The 12,524-nt window shown below is 35.4% G+C and overlaps 1 protein-coding gene across 3 annotated transcripts in view; it reads right to left on the reverse strand.

The window, feature by feature from the left end:
• MDGA2 (MAM domain containing glycosylphosphatidylinositol anchor 2) overlaps positions 1-12,524 on the reverse strand; it is a 797,037-nt gene that overhangs the window by 220,591 nt on the left and 563,922 nt on the right. The window lies entirely within an intron of this gene.

Genomic DNA, 12,524 nt, shown 5'->3' on the forward strand with positions numbered 1-12,524 from the left:
AACATGCTGTGTCTGTATCCTAACAGCAGTGCTTTCTGGGTGCAAGGTCAGTACTGTTCTCACAGCCTGGGTCAGCAGTGATGACTACCAGAGGCTTCTGGAGGAGCATCTACTGGTCTCCTAAGGCGCCAGTTCTGAACTTTGAATGATACTGTGGGATTCAATAAACAATAGGGTTTGTTTCTTTTCCTGGCAGTGATTCTTAGACACACATTCTTCTCTTTACTAACATCCTATCCATTTCCCTTTCCCTTCATATCACTTTATATCCCTATATGACAATATGTAGCATATGTGTGGCAACATAATTATTAGAATAAAATATTAACCATTCACTTTTACCATCAAACCATATATAAATGACACTGGCAAAAATGACGTGAATTTAGAAGACCCACAGATAGTGGAGGCCTTCTAACTGCATTCTGGGTAACCTTTGCTGAGTTTAACCTGATTTTCCTTAGTTCATTCCATTAAGGCCAGGAAATACCATGGAAATCTATAGAACTACGTAAGAATGCACTAGAGCTTAATACAGTTTTAATCTTAAACATTTTTCTTTTAATTTTTTTTACTCGTCAGCCCCAAATATTTTCATCTGCTTTTTTGTTTGCATTTTAGTGAGGAGAGATAAATGAATATCAAAAATGATGTTTATATCTTTCTTTTTATTCAAGAAAAATTTATAGGGCTCCTGTTCATGACTAGGTACTAGATAAGGCCCTTATTACACACGATGAACAAAGTAGACATAACCCTTACCCTCATATATTGGTACAGCAAATTGTGTACTCATCGATTACAGTCCAATTTATCCATCCAACCTTTATGATACTCATGTCTAGAAAAACCACACTCTACATAGTATATATTAGAAGTTTGAAGAAATTTGATTGTCAGAGAATCCTTTAAAATATTGTTTAGAAGGGGTGCCTGGCTGGCTCAGTTGGTGGAGCATGAGACTCTTGATCTCAGAGTTGTGAGTTCTAGCCCCACATTGCATGCAGAGATTACTTAAAAATCTTAAAAAATATATTGTTTAGAAAAGGTGCAAAGCTTCAAACTTAATGAAAACACCAAAAAACAAATATTTAAATCACATTCTCCTATTGTTATTCATTACATTTTTCCACAATAAAATGCAACTTATGAACCTTATTTATTCCTAACCCTATCTTTATCAGTACATGACTGTAAATAAAATTAGGAGAAATTATGTCATTCTATTATCCAGTGCCATACATTTATATTTTTATTGGCATTGAAATAAGACTTTGTATCTAGGAAGATAAATGTGCTGAAAATGCCTATATTTGGCTATTATATTTGGTATATAATATTGTGCACATATAATTCAAATGATTAAATTTCTGTAGCACATTGCGCACATGTAATTCAAATGTAATTCAAATGCAATTTTTTAAGATTTTATTTATTTACTTGAGAGAGAGAGAGCACGTGAGAGAGTGAGGACAAGCTGGGGGAGAGGCAGAGGGAGAGGGAGAATCAGACTCCCTGCTCAGCAGGGAGCCCGATGCGGGGCTCCATCCCAGGACCCTGAGATCATGACCTGAGCCAAAGGCAGATGCTTAACTGACTGAGCCACCCAGGCACCCCTGCAATTAAAATTCTATAACACAAAGTAAACCATATCATATAATATTTTTTCTTTTTTTTTAACAGTCCTAAAAAAATAGTATGTCAAGGAGCATTTACTTTTGTTAGCACCATAATATTCAAATGAGTTTCCTCTTACTTGGTAAGAATTTTCCTTTTTCTATTTCTATAGAAAAATGATATGCCTAAATAAAAATTTTAAACAGACAATTCTTAATTTTCGAAATTTAAATGTATATATTAATTTATTAATAGCTTTATATGGAGATACAGTTAGAATAAATTTCATTCCAAAATTATGTTGGTGGCCATATACAAACAAAAATTCTGATGTTTTAGTGACTACCATTTATTTACTAGGCAGTTACTATTGTCTAGCTCTGTTCCCTGCGTAGTGACATATTAAACTGATACTGCTATTGAGAGAACTGAAAACTCATTAGATTAGATAGACTTAACAAAAACAATCCAAAACCACGGATTTAAAAAAACAACATAAAATCACAATATATATTATGTGTTACAAACTGCTTTATTCATGGAAAATAACTTTTAAAATCCAAAGTAAAAAAAAATTAAAGATTATAAATCTAATGATTAATAAATAAAATTCAATATGATATACAACTATATTTTTTTATAAAAAGCAATATAATCAAGTGGGCTTTTAAAATGAACTCATTGCTACAAATATGTGTTTTTCTCAGTATCAGACCACTCTATAACTTGGCCAGTGTCAATAGCATTAGTCTTCCAAATGACAGATTCTAAAAAGGAAAAGAGGGACAAGTCAGTCTGGCAAGTGAGCTAAAGTTAAGGAACATCAGAATAAGTAGCATGGATCATTTGACTGGAGAGCCATCTCATTGAGTTTGTTTTATGTTACCCTATAACAGAACACCTACTTTCGCATACAGAACAGAAATGTTCTAAGGAAAAAGAAATCCTGCGTGTGTGTGCGTGCGCGCATGCGCGTGCGTGCACGTCACCATCTCTAGTAAGTGCAATTAAATTTATTTGATTTTCTAACTTCAGCTTTTCAGAAAACTAAAAGCATGGCTCTGTAAACTAAGCACAGGTACATTAAGATCATGAAACCTAATTCTAGTTTTTCATTTCTATGTGGTCCAATATAAGCAATTTAATTTTTATGGGTCAAGTGCATCATTTATAAAAATAGGAGGTGATAGTATTAGGCTCCCTCTGAGACCCACTGTGAGAAACAGCTTCTTAGCAATAGTGTAGAGCTTTGAAAATATAAAGTGTTTAATATAGTTAATCAACTGGGAAGCAGGTTTCTTCGTTTATAATTAAACACTCTTTTTCAGCGAATAATTTACAATAGTTCATGCAATGTTAATTTAAAGTCATTTGCTGCTAACCAGTTAAGATTTCAAATGCTTAAAATCAATCTGCGATTAGTACCAGAGTATAACAAGAATCCAATAGACATAACAAGACTCTATAGAACTAAAGAAATTCTACGTAAAAAGAAAGGAGAAATCCCTTTCCCCAAATGCAATTTCTTAGTCTGACTATTGAAAATCCCCTAACACCAGCCTGAGAGAACATTAGATTTAGCTTAATGTATCATAAATTGTGATGGATGAACCTCAAAAGGTACTTGTTTAGTCTGGCAGTTCACGTAAAGAATTGGCATCAAGCTGAGCCTCTGTTTTGGATAATCAGTTTAGAAACACTGCCATATAACCCATAGCCCCGTTTTTTTAATATTGTGAGAACTGAATACAAACTTGGCCCACATTCACTTTTGACAAGTTACTCGTGAGGATATTCTAGCTGCACTTAAAGGTGCTCTGCGAACAGAATGAAACCAGTGTATTAAAGCAAGGCCCCTGCAAAGATCTGGGTGGGGCTTGCTGCTGACCTTTCCCTAGAGGTAAAAGTGTGTTTTTGCAGATGAATGTCTACAGTTCTGAAGAAGACTTCCATTATTTAAAATTAGATTACTTCTTGAGTTTATCTTTGAAAGAGAGACTACTGGCTTTGGAGAAGTCTGTGCCTGTGGCTTCCAGGAATGTAAGCTCAATACAGATGAAGGCAAAGAGGAGGCTATGAGACTGTCTCCTGCCTGGAACTACAGACAAAATTATTAAATGCACTGGTGCTTGTCAAATGTTCTACAAGTATACAGCACACAGTAGTTCCAATAAAATATAATTTGTAGATAGAACAAAAAGTGATATTAAATTAAATGACATTAAACATGTTTTATATTTTTAACGAGGAAGCATCTCTTTGCAGATATGAAATATCAGATGTCAGCTTTTTAACCTCTGCTAAGAATCTCTTTTAGGAGAATGATGAGACACAGAGTGACCACTGTCCACTCTTCTAAGTAGTTAAATTAGTTAAAAATCTCCAAGTATACCAATTCTTATAATATCAGTAGGATTCTGGACAACACGAAAACTGGATCTAGAAATCATTAATCATGTCATCAGACAAATAAAAAAATTGATTTTCTACTTATTTTCTGTTTAAGACAATAAAATATTTAAGTGGAAAACGAGTATTTGCCAGTCCCACATGATGCCAATTGAATAAACAGTTGGAAATAAATTACATCGTCAAAGCAACTTAAGAAATAGCAAATGATAGTATATATAATGTCTTATTATAATTAGATGTCTGTCTTTCTTTTCAAGGAGACTGTGAACACCTAGGGAGTGGGGTCATGCCTTATTCTTCTTTATTGTTCCAAATTTTGAAGCTGGTTCCTTGGTAGAGTTGGTATTCAAGAGCTTTTGTCAAATTTAATTAAAGCTGACATTTCAAAGCATTAACTTTACAAATTCCAATCGTTTCTATTCAGTATGATATGTCCATGTTAACTCTTTGTTTGGTGGTCCTGTGTTCTGAGATGCCTTGGGGCAGGAGGAATAGGATAGAGGAAAGAGAACAGATTTGATGTCCTCTAAGGTTCAGGGCTTTTGTTGTGGGAGCAGAATGATACTTGATGAATAAACAGTATTAATATAGGGATGTATGTAAGGAAGGGGATTCTGTACAGAAAAACTAAGGAGACCTCATTCCATCATGGCCACTGACTAGCTAGTTATGTATCCTAGTCATATAATGTGTCGGGGACGTCAGCTATTGAATGTGATATCTGTTACTCATCCCTCTTTTGTAAGGAGCCTGAATTTCATGCAAAAGGGCTTATTTACATGCTTTAGAGTTCAGTTGATAATCATTTCTAAGGAAAGATGAAAGAATGAAGAAAATTGACATTTAAGTGCAGTTATATTATCTGAAATAGTATTGGCCAAAACATTTCAGAAAATGGTCAAGAGGGATCATGTTAAAAGAAAGCACAACAGATAAAGTTTGGGGGCTGACTGTGTGAATAAAAGTTTGCTTTCCTGCAGAACTTCTCAGAGCTTTGAACATGTTAACAAGCATACTGCAATACTCCTAGACAGGGTCTTAGTATGTATTTTTAAAAACCTTTATTTATGGAACATCTTTCAGGACCAGTATCTCACAGAATAAAGTAAGAGAATCTATAAATTGATGAGAATCACTGAAAAGACTCTAAAATCAGATTCCATTCTTAATGTTTCAGGAATTTCCATTATGAGCATCACAAAATAATTGACAAGATGTGGTTCTTTTGTGAAAATAAAATGACTGGAAAACTAAAGGAAAGGGAAATATCTTTAAGCTCAGATGTATCTAATGGCACAGTGAAGTTATAAAACATATTTCAGAGCCATGTCATAAACCTATCCGCACCAATAGCAGTGTGTCATCTCTTTCCTTTTCCAGCCAACCAGCATTTTAAAAAATTTAATATATCAGTTTGTTCCTATCTTGGAAATGCACATTTTGGAATATGCAAATAACATTAAAAAGGAATTAAGTGTACTAGCTTCTATACAATTTGCAATTATTGATATAAATTAGTAAGGCTTAATCTAGCTCAGTTGCTTGAGGAAATAACAATATTTACTTATTTACACCCTATGTTGTTATAAAAAAAGTACTTAAAATGTTATTATAAGAAGCAGTAAAGCTTCTAGAGGATGGATAGGAGTAGGGAGGCCTTTTCTTTGGTATATATTATTAGGAAAATTCGTATACTCACTTCCCTTTATCTAACAACTCCAATTGCCAATCTGTAGTCTGAATGAAAGTTCATTAATAATGCAAGAACAACAACAACAACAAAATCATTACACCCATTTCCTGAAAGTACTTTAAAATAGCACCCCTGATCATCTGAATGCAGAATTAGATGCAGGAAGTTGGGGTTTTATTTAATTATGAAGTAGCAAGGCTCTATTTATTTTATGAATTTACTCAAAGCTAATTACTATAGTTAATCATTCAAATTGTTTAAGCAAAGTATGGTTGAATTTTAATTGTCTTTTAAATGTCCTTGCTCAATAAAATAACTGCAGGTAAGTATTTTGGGTAGGAATTAAAAGTAAGAAAGGATCTTTTAGATAGGCACAAATTTTGCTTTTTGGTATAAATCCTACTTTGAGAAAAGGGAAAAGAAGTGGACTCAAATAATATCATTATCATTATGATTTTGCCATTCTTATCATTTCAGACCTAAATCATCAATCAATTACCAATGATCAATCAATTACTATACAATGTCCTAAATAAACACAAACATTTTCATACAATAGCTACAACATAAATGGTATTTGACAGCATGTCTTTGCACCAGTTATCTGAATAAGAGAATATTAAGCAGCACAACTTACCTCCCTATGATGTCACAAATTAGCAGGTAGTTCGAGTTCACCTTTCCTATCAAATTTAATAATACCCTTTCACTATGAGAAATAAGAATGTATCCAGGGTGAATTATATTTTTTGTTAGTTTTTAAAGACCCAGGACTACAAACAGTTATCAAATGAAGTACAGCTTTGAAAGGCCTGTGCTAAATATAGTTCTTTTGAAGTCGTTTTGAAAATAGTACATCCTTAATATTTACGGAATCGATCACCTAGCAGTAAAAACTGGATGAAAACAATGAGACTAACTGAAACTAAAAATCTTTCTTTACCTTTCTTGTTTTCCTTATTTTGTGTCTCAAAGCTGGGGCCTTTTCCCTTTCTAAACTCTTTCTGACCATCTGCCAACCTCTCTCACTAAACCCTGGTGCCCAGCATTCTTTTGGTTATCCACTTGCTTTTGAAATTTCAATATTTTCTGTTCCATATGCTATTTACTCTTAGAGTAGAAAATTATTTAGGTCACATCTAAACTTAGAAAAATTTTCTTAACCCTAATAGTCCTTCAAACTCTTTGTGGCATATTTCTTAAAAAAAACAGTGAAACACCAGTTACTCTCGCTGTTTCATCTTGCACTCATTCACCTGGCCAGTTCATACATGGGTTTTACTGGTGCTATTACAGCACTGAAGACTCAAAGGTTAGCAATAACCTCTTAACCAATTAACATAATGATTTTTTCCAGTTCTTTTCCATTTTTATGGATCACTTACATTTTGTACTTCCTATCACTTTACATTATTGACTCTTTCTTCCTTCTTGAAAATCTCTTTTTTACTGGTTTCTGTGACTGGCAAAATATGAGATAATATTTATGAAAATAAATCAGCTGGCTTTGCTCACCTGCATCACAATTGTCATAACATAATATCTAGTTCTTTTTAGCTCATTTGGATTTTATTATTCATTTATAGATGTAAAGCCAGTTTTTGTTGAGAAGGAAAGAATTTTTGTAACTTAGTTTGCCATAATTGGAGGCCACGGATGTTTTCCTTAATCTTCTACCTTCCATTCTGCTGCCCATGTTCGGTGACATGAGATCATTGTTTGTTTTGTTCGTTTTGTTTCTTGATACACAAAATATTATGACCAGATCCATGCACATTTCAATTTAAATTAAAATAATGGTTACATCATTTACATATATTCCTTCATTTTAACATTAAAGAGCAAGAAAAATAACCTGGGTATGTTAAATGACCAAGAAAAAAAATATTTGTATTCCCTAGAAATTTATATAAATTATCTATTTAAAAAAGATTTTATTTATTTATTTAAGAGAGAGAGAGCATGAGGGAGAGCACGAGCAGGGGGGAGGAGCAGAGGGAGAAGAAGAAGCAAGCTCCCCGCCGAGCAGGGAGCTGGACTCAGGGCTCGATCCCAGGACTTGGGATCATGACCCAAGCTGAAGGCAGATGCCCAATCGACTGAGTTACCCAGGCGCTCATAAATTATCTTAACTATCTTCTCTTGTCCTGTGAGAATTTGAAGAGTCAATACCATTGATGAGACCAACTAAATATTCCCCTCAGCATGACCAAATATTAGACAGGTTTCCTCCTAAATCTAGGCCCCTGACCTCCCTTTTCTTACAGCTAAATTTACTTTTAGAAAACATGCAACTGTAAATTCTTTCTCTGCCCCTTTGAGATGTAAATCTCCTACAAGCCAGAAAGAATATCTTAAGAAATGTCCTTCTCAAGCATCTGGGAGCCATCCCTTTAAAAAGTAATCCTTAAAGAAGATAGTGCATCTATCTCCTAGTACTCTACAGGAGGGTAGGAGCCTAACTTTGAAAAGTGAAAGGACCATTTTGACGCACAGATGACTTAATCCCATTGACTGTCCTCCCTCCTAATACCTTCTAGCACTTTTCCATTAGCTCACTCCAGCATTTAAAAATCCTTCCACCTTTCAGTGGAAACAGTAATCCTTCCACTGTTTCGGTGGAGTTGAGTTTAATCTATCTCCTCTATTCCAGTAGTCTTCACCCCTGTTTCAATAGTCTTGAATACAGTCTTCCTTGTTGTTTTATAACATGTCTGGTGCAATTTTTCTTTCACACCAATAGATGTAGTTGCAAGCATTATTGAAACAGATGAAAGTAGGATCATTCTAGAAAATTCACTGTGGCAAAGTTTCAAACACCAAGGAAATAATGCTTATGGTTACAACACACACACACACACACACACACACACACAGTATGTTGTTAAAAGATGAAATGTCACATGAGTACAAGTGCATTTGAGGGTCACAGAGGTTAATTTAATCCCTTTATGAAGGCATGCTTCCTCCAAAGTGGTAAACCCTGTTTAATCTATAATACCCTGGAGGTGTAGAGTTTCTGATACTAGACTCCAGGACAAGTATCTGGATTTGTGGGTTAACTAATAGATGACAGGACTGCTAAAATGGGGTAGAAGAGATGGGCTCTAAAACTAAGTAACTTTAATATATATGTTATAAAGAGAAATGCATAATAGTCACTTTCAAAATGTACCTCCTACTGGGTTTAGAAGTTTTTAAAGCAAATTTTAGAAATACATATTATAGTTTATTCTCTCTTTTTAATGAGAAAATTGTGGCATATTAGCAAGAGGCACACTGTCATTTTGATGGTGGCAGAGAAATGTTTTTACAGCCCATACAGTTGGTAGTTGGGCCATAAATTGGCTCTGATCTTTACAGGAACAAAAGCAAGGAAGGAAATACTAATTTCATATTTCATAGTTTCTGTGAGTTAAACATACTCCAACTTCTTAAACAAACAAAAAATGAAAAAAGAAAAGATTCCTGGTTCAAGATCTGAATGGAATCGATCTTCTGAACTTGTATAAACAAGACACACAATAAGCAACATTTTAAACCATACCTGTGGTGAACAGGACAATGTAATTCATAGGACTAGTTGTCAATCTGTCCCTCAAGGTAACTTAATTACAGCAATTTTACATATAGGAACCTAAAGAGTATGGTCCAGATGCTCAGATTAAAGTCAAAGATAAATCCAAAGATTTGTCTTGGTCACTATTCAGCAGGAGTGAATTTAAGCTTATATTCTATGAGAATGACCAGGGAAGTTGTCACTGATGGTTGTGGTTAGGGTGGTGTTATATGTTCAGGGTTATATGAAAATATATACTTTATGCGTTAAGTGACATAGAAATAAGATTCACATTATCTTAGAAATGAGAAAAGCTAAATGAGGAGCCAGGCTCTGTGAAGGTGGATAGAGGAATACCTGTGGACTAGGACAAGATGGGGAGGGCTATGTGCACTGGCATCCAGTGAAAATACTTTAAAGAAGTGAAACATGCTGACCATTTAAGAAAAAAAAAATGGTTTCACAATATATCCCCATGTTAAATTAACTGTTACATTGCTTACTGAGTTGTTGGATATAAACCAGTTCAGTGTTAGAACATATTTACTAGAAACAATGACTTTTGTGTAGAAAGAGATGATCTGAGCTCACTCTCAAAGGAAATGATGAGATGATAAGGCCAGTAATCCATGAAAGTTATTACTATATTGAGAATTGAAGCTATGACATCTGTAGTTTAGAACAGTAGTTTCCAAGTGTGGACCCTAGACCAGCAACAATAGCGTAACCTGAGAACCTGCTGGAAATGCAAGTTCTTGGGCACTACCTCACACTGAAGCTACACCCCCCGGGGTAGGGCCCACTTCACACTAAATCTACAATTATTGGGGTAGAACACAGCCACCTGCATTTTAACAAGTCCTTTGTGTGATTCTGATGTACGTTCAAGTTTAAGAACTACTGTCTTAGAAAACAGTTATCTTTCCACCTTCCAGAAATGCAGAGCCAGAAAAGAACAGGGCAGGTCATTAGCTCATCCAGAAGGACTGAGTTATTAAAGGACATGCTTAAAAGTGGCCACAGCAGATTTTTTTCTTTTCACTTTACAATACCCTCAAGAGAGTGTTTATCCTGATAATAACACCAGAAATATTATTAAGGAAGAGCTCCTGTAAGTATTAATTTAAAAAATTATCTAAATTGACCTCACACAATTTTGCATGTAACTATTTTTTTTCAACATAGCTAAAGCCTAAGGAAAGTTTCACAAAACCAGTGATTTACAGACGTCTTCACAAACTGATAAAGATATTAAGAGTGATCAATATTAAGTACCTTAAGGTCACCATTCTTTACCTAAGGAATTCTAACTCTCAAAGTATTATGAATCTAACCCTCATTACGGGAAAATCTGAAAGAATTAATATGTTCATAATTTGGGATTTAGAAATTCATAGCCCATCAACTTTCATCTGAGTGTCAATGACTTTTTGGAGAGTCAATAAAGGTAACAGTGGAGGGACGCCTGGGTCGTTCAGTTGGTTAAGAATCTGCCTTTGGCTCAGGTCATGATTCCAGGACCCTGGGATGGAGCCCCGCGTCAGGCTCCCTGCTCAGTGGGGAGCCTGTTCTCTATCTCCTGCTCCCCCTGCTTGTGTGCACACTTTCTCTCTCTCTGTCAAATAAATAAATAAAATCTTAAAAAAAAATAAAGATAACAGTGAAGACTAAGTATTCTGGGGTCAGTCTTCCTGTGGTCTAATATGACTTTATCCCTTATTAAATGTGATCTTGTGCAATTAACTCAGTCTCCCAAATCTGAAAAATGGAGATCATAAAATTGAACCATGAAGCTCTGGATATGTTGATGCCAACAACAGAATCAGCAAACAGTAGATGCTAGCCGCTTTCTATTCAATGTTTTCTGACTCACAATGTATCTATCGCAAGGCTTGCTGCCAAAGGTACAGAGATGAAGAGCCTAGTGGTGGAGAAAAGCATAGAGATAAATTTTATTTACAGTGCAATAAAGACAAGCATTTAGAGTACTAGCTATTACAGAAGGGAATATAAAACAAACACCACTAGTTACCATGGAGAAGGCAGGGAAAGCCTGAGAATTAGGGGAAAAAGAAGACAAGGTTTAAGATGCTGAAAAGTCATTTCAGAGAGTGGATTCCATCATGAGTATGTGGAACAGAGATTTTCACTGTACCAACAATTGTTTCTAATTCAGCTTTCACTAATTCTAGCAAATCGCCTCATGATTCCACAAAATGTACTTCTCCATGATTTCAACCATTCATTTCCATTCCCCTCCAGTCTCTCAGGCTGCAAGTCTGGTCCTCCTTCCAAGGTGAACATCTTAAATTGTGCTCCTGATCTCAGCTCCAGCTCTGCATGGAGTATCACACACCTTCCATTTTCTCCTCTGTTTTTCTCTTAAATTCTCTCTCACAACAAGGTCCTTCCCATGCATCTATGAACATGATCATAATCTCCTCATTAATTAAAACAAAGCAGCAACAACTAAATAATAGAGAGAGCCTTCCCTCAACTTTATATCCTGGAGCTACTTTTTATTTACTTTCTTTCCCTTTCTCCTTGTCAAAACATTAACATATAAACCACTCACCCTTAACCTCTTTCAAATTAGTTTTTTTAAAATTTTATTATGTTATGTTAATCACCATACATTACATCATTAGTTTTTGATGTAGTGTTCCATGATTCATTGTTTGCGTATAACACCCAGTGCTCCATGCAGTACGTGCCCTCCTTAATACCCATCACCAGGCTAACCCATCCCCCCACCCCCCTCCCCTCTAGAACCCTCAGTTTGTCTCTCAGAGTCTATAGTCTCTCATGGTTCGTCTCCCCTTCTGATTTCCCTCCCTTCATTCCTCCCTTCCTACTATCTTCTTCTTTTTTTTTTTTTTTAACATATAATATATTACTTGTTTCAGAGGTACAGGTCTGTGATTCGTCAATCTTACACAGTTCACAGCTCTCACCATAGCACATAACCTCCCCAATGTCTATCACCCAGCCACCCCATCCCTCCCAACCCCCACCACTCCAGCAACCCTCAGTCTGTTTCCTGAGATTAAGAATTCCTCACTGGAGGGTATTATGCTGAGCGAAATAAGTCAATCAGAGAAAGACATGTATCATATGATCTCACTGATATGAGGAATTCTTAATCTCAGGAAACAAATTAGTTTTGATTCCCACCAGTACCAGAATTTTAACAATTGCCGGTGAAGATATGTTCCAAAGAGCTGCAGTTCAGCCCACCCTCCC

The sequence above is a fragment of the Halichoerus grypus genome, chromosome 8, assembly GCF_964656455.1.
Source record: "Halichoerus grypus chromosome 8, mHalGry1.hap1.1, whole genome shotgun sequence".
NCBI lineage: Eukaryota > Metazoa > Chordata > Mammalia > Carnivora > Phocidae > Halichoerus > Halichoerus grypus.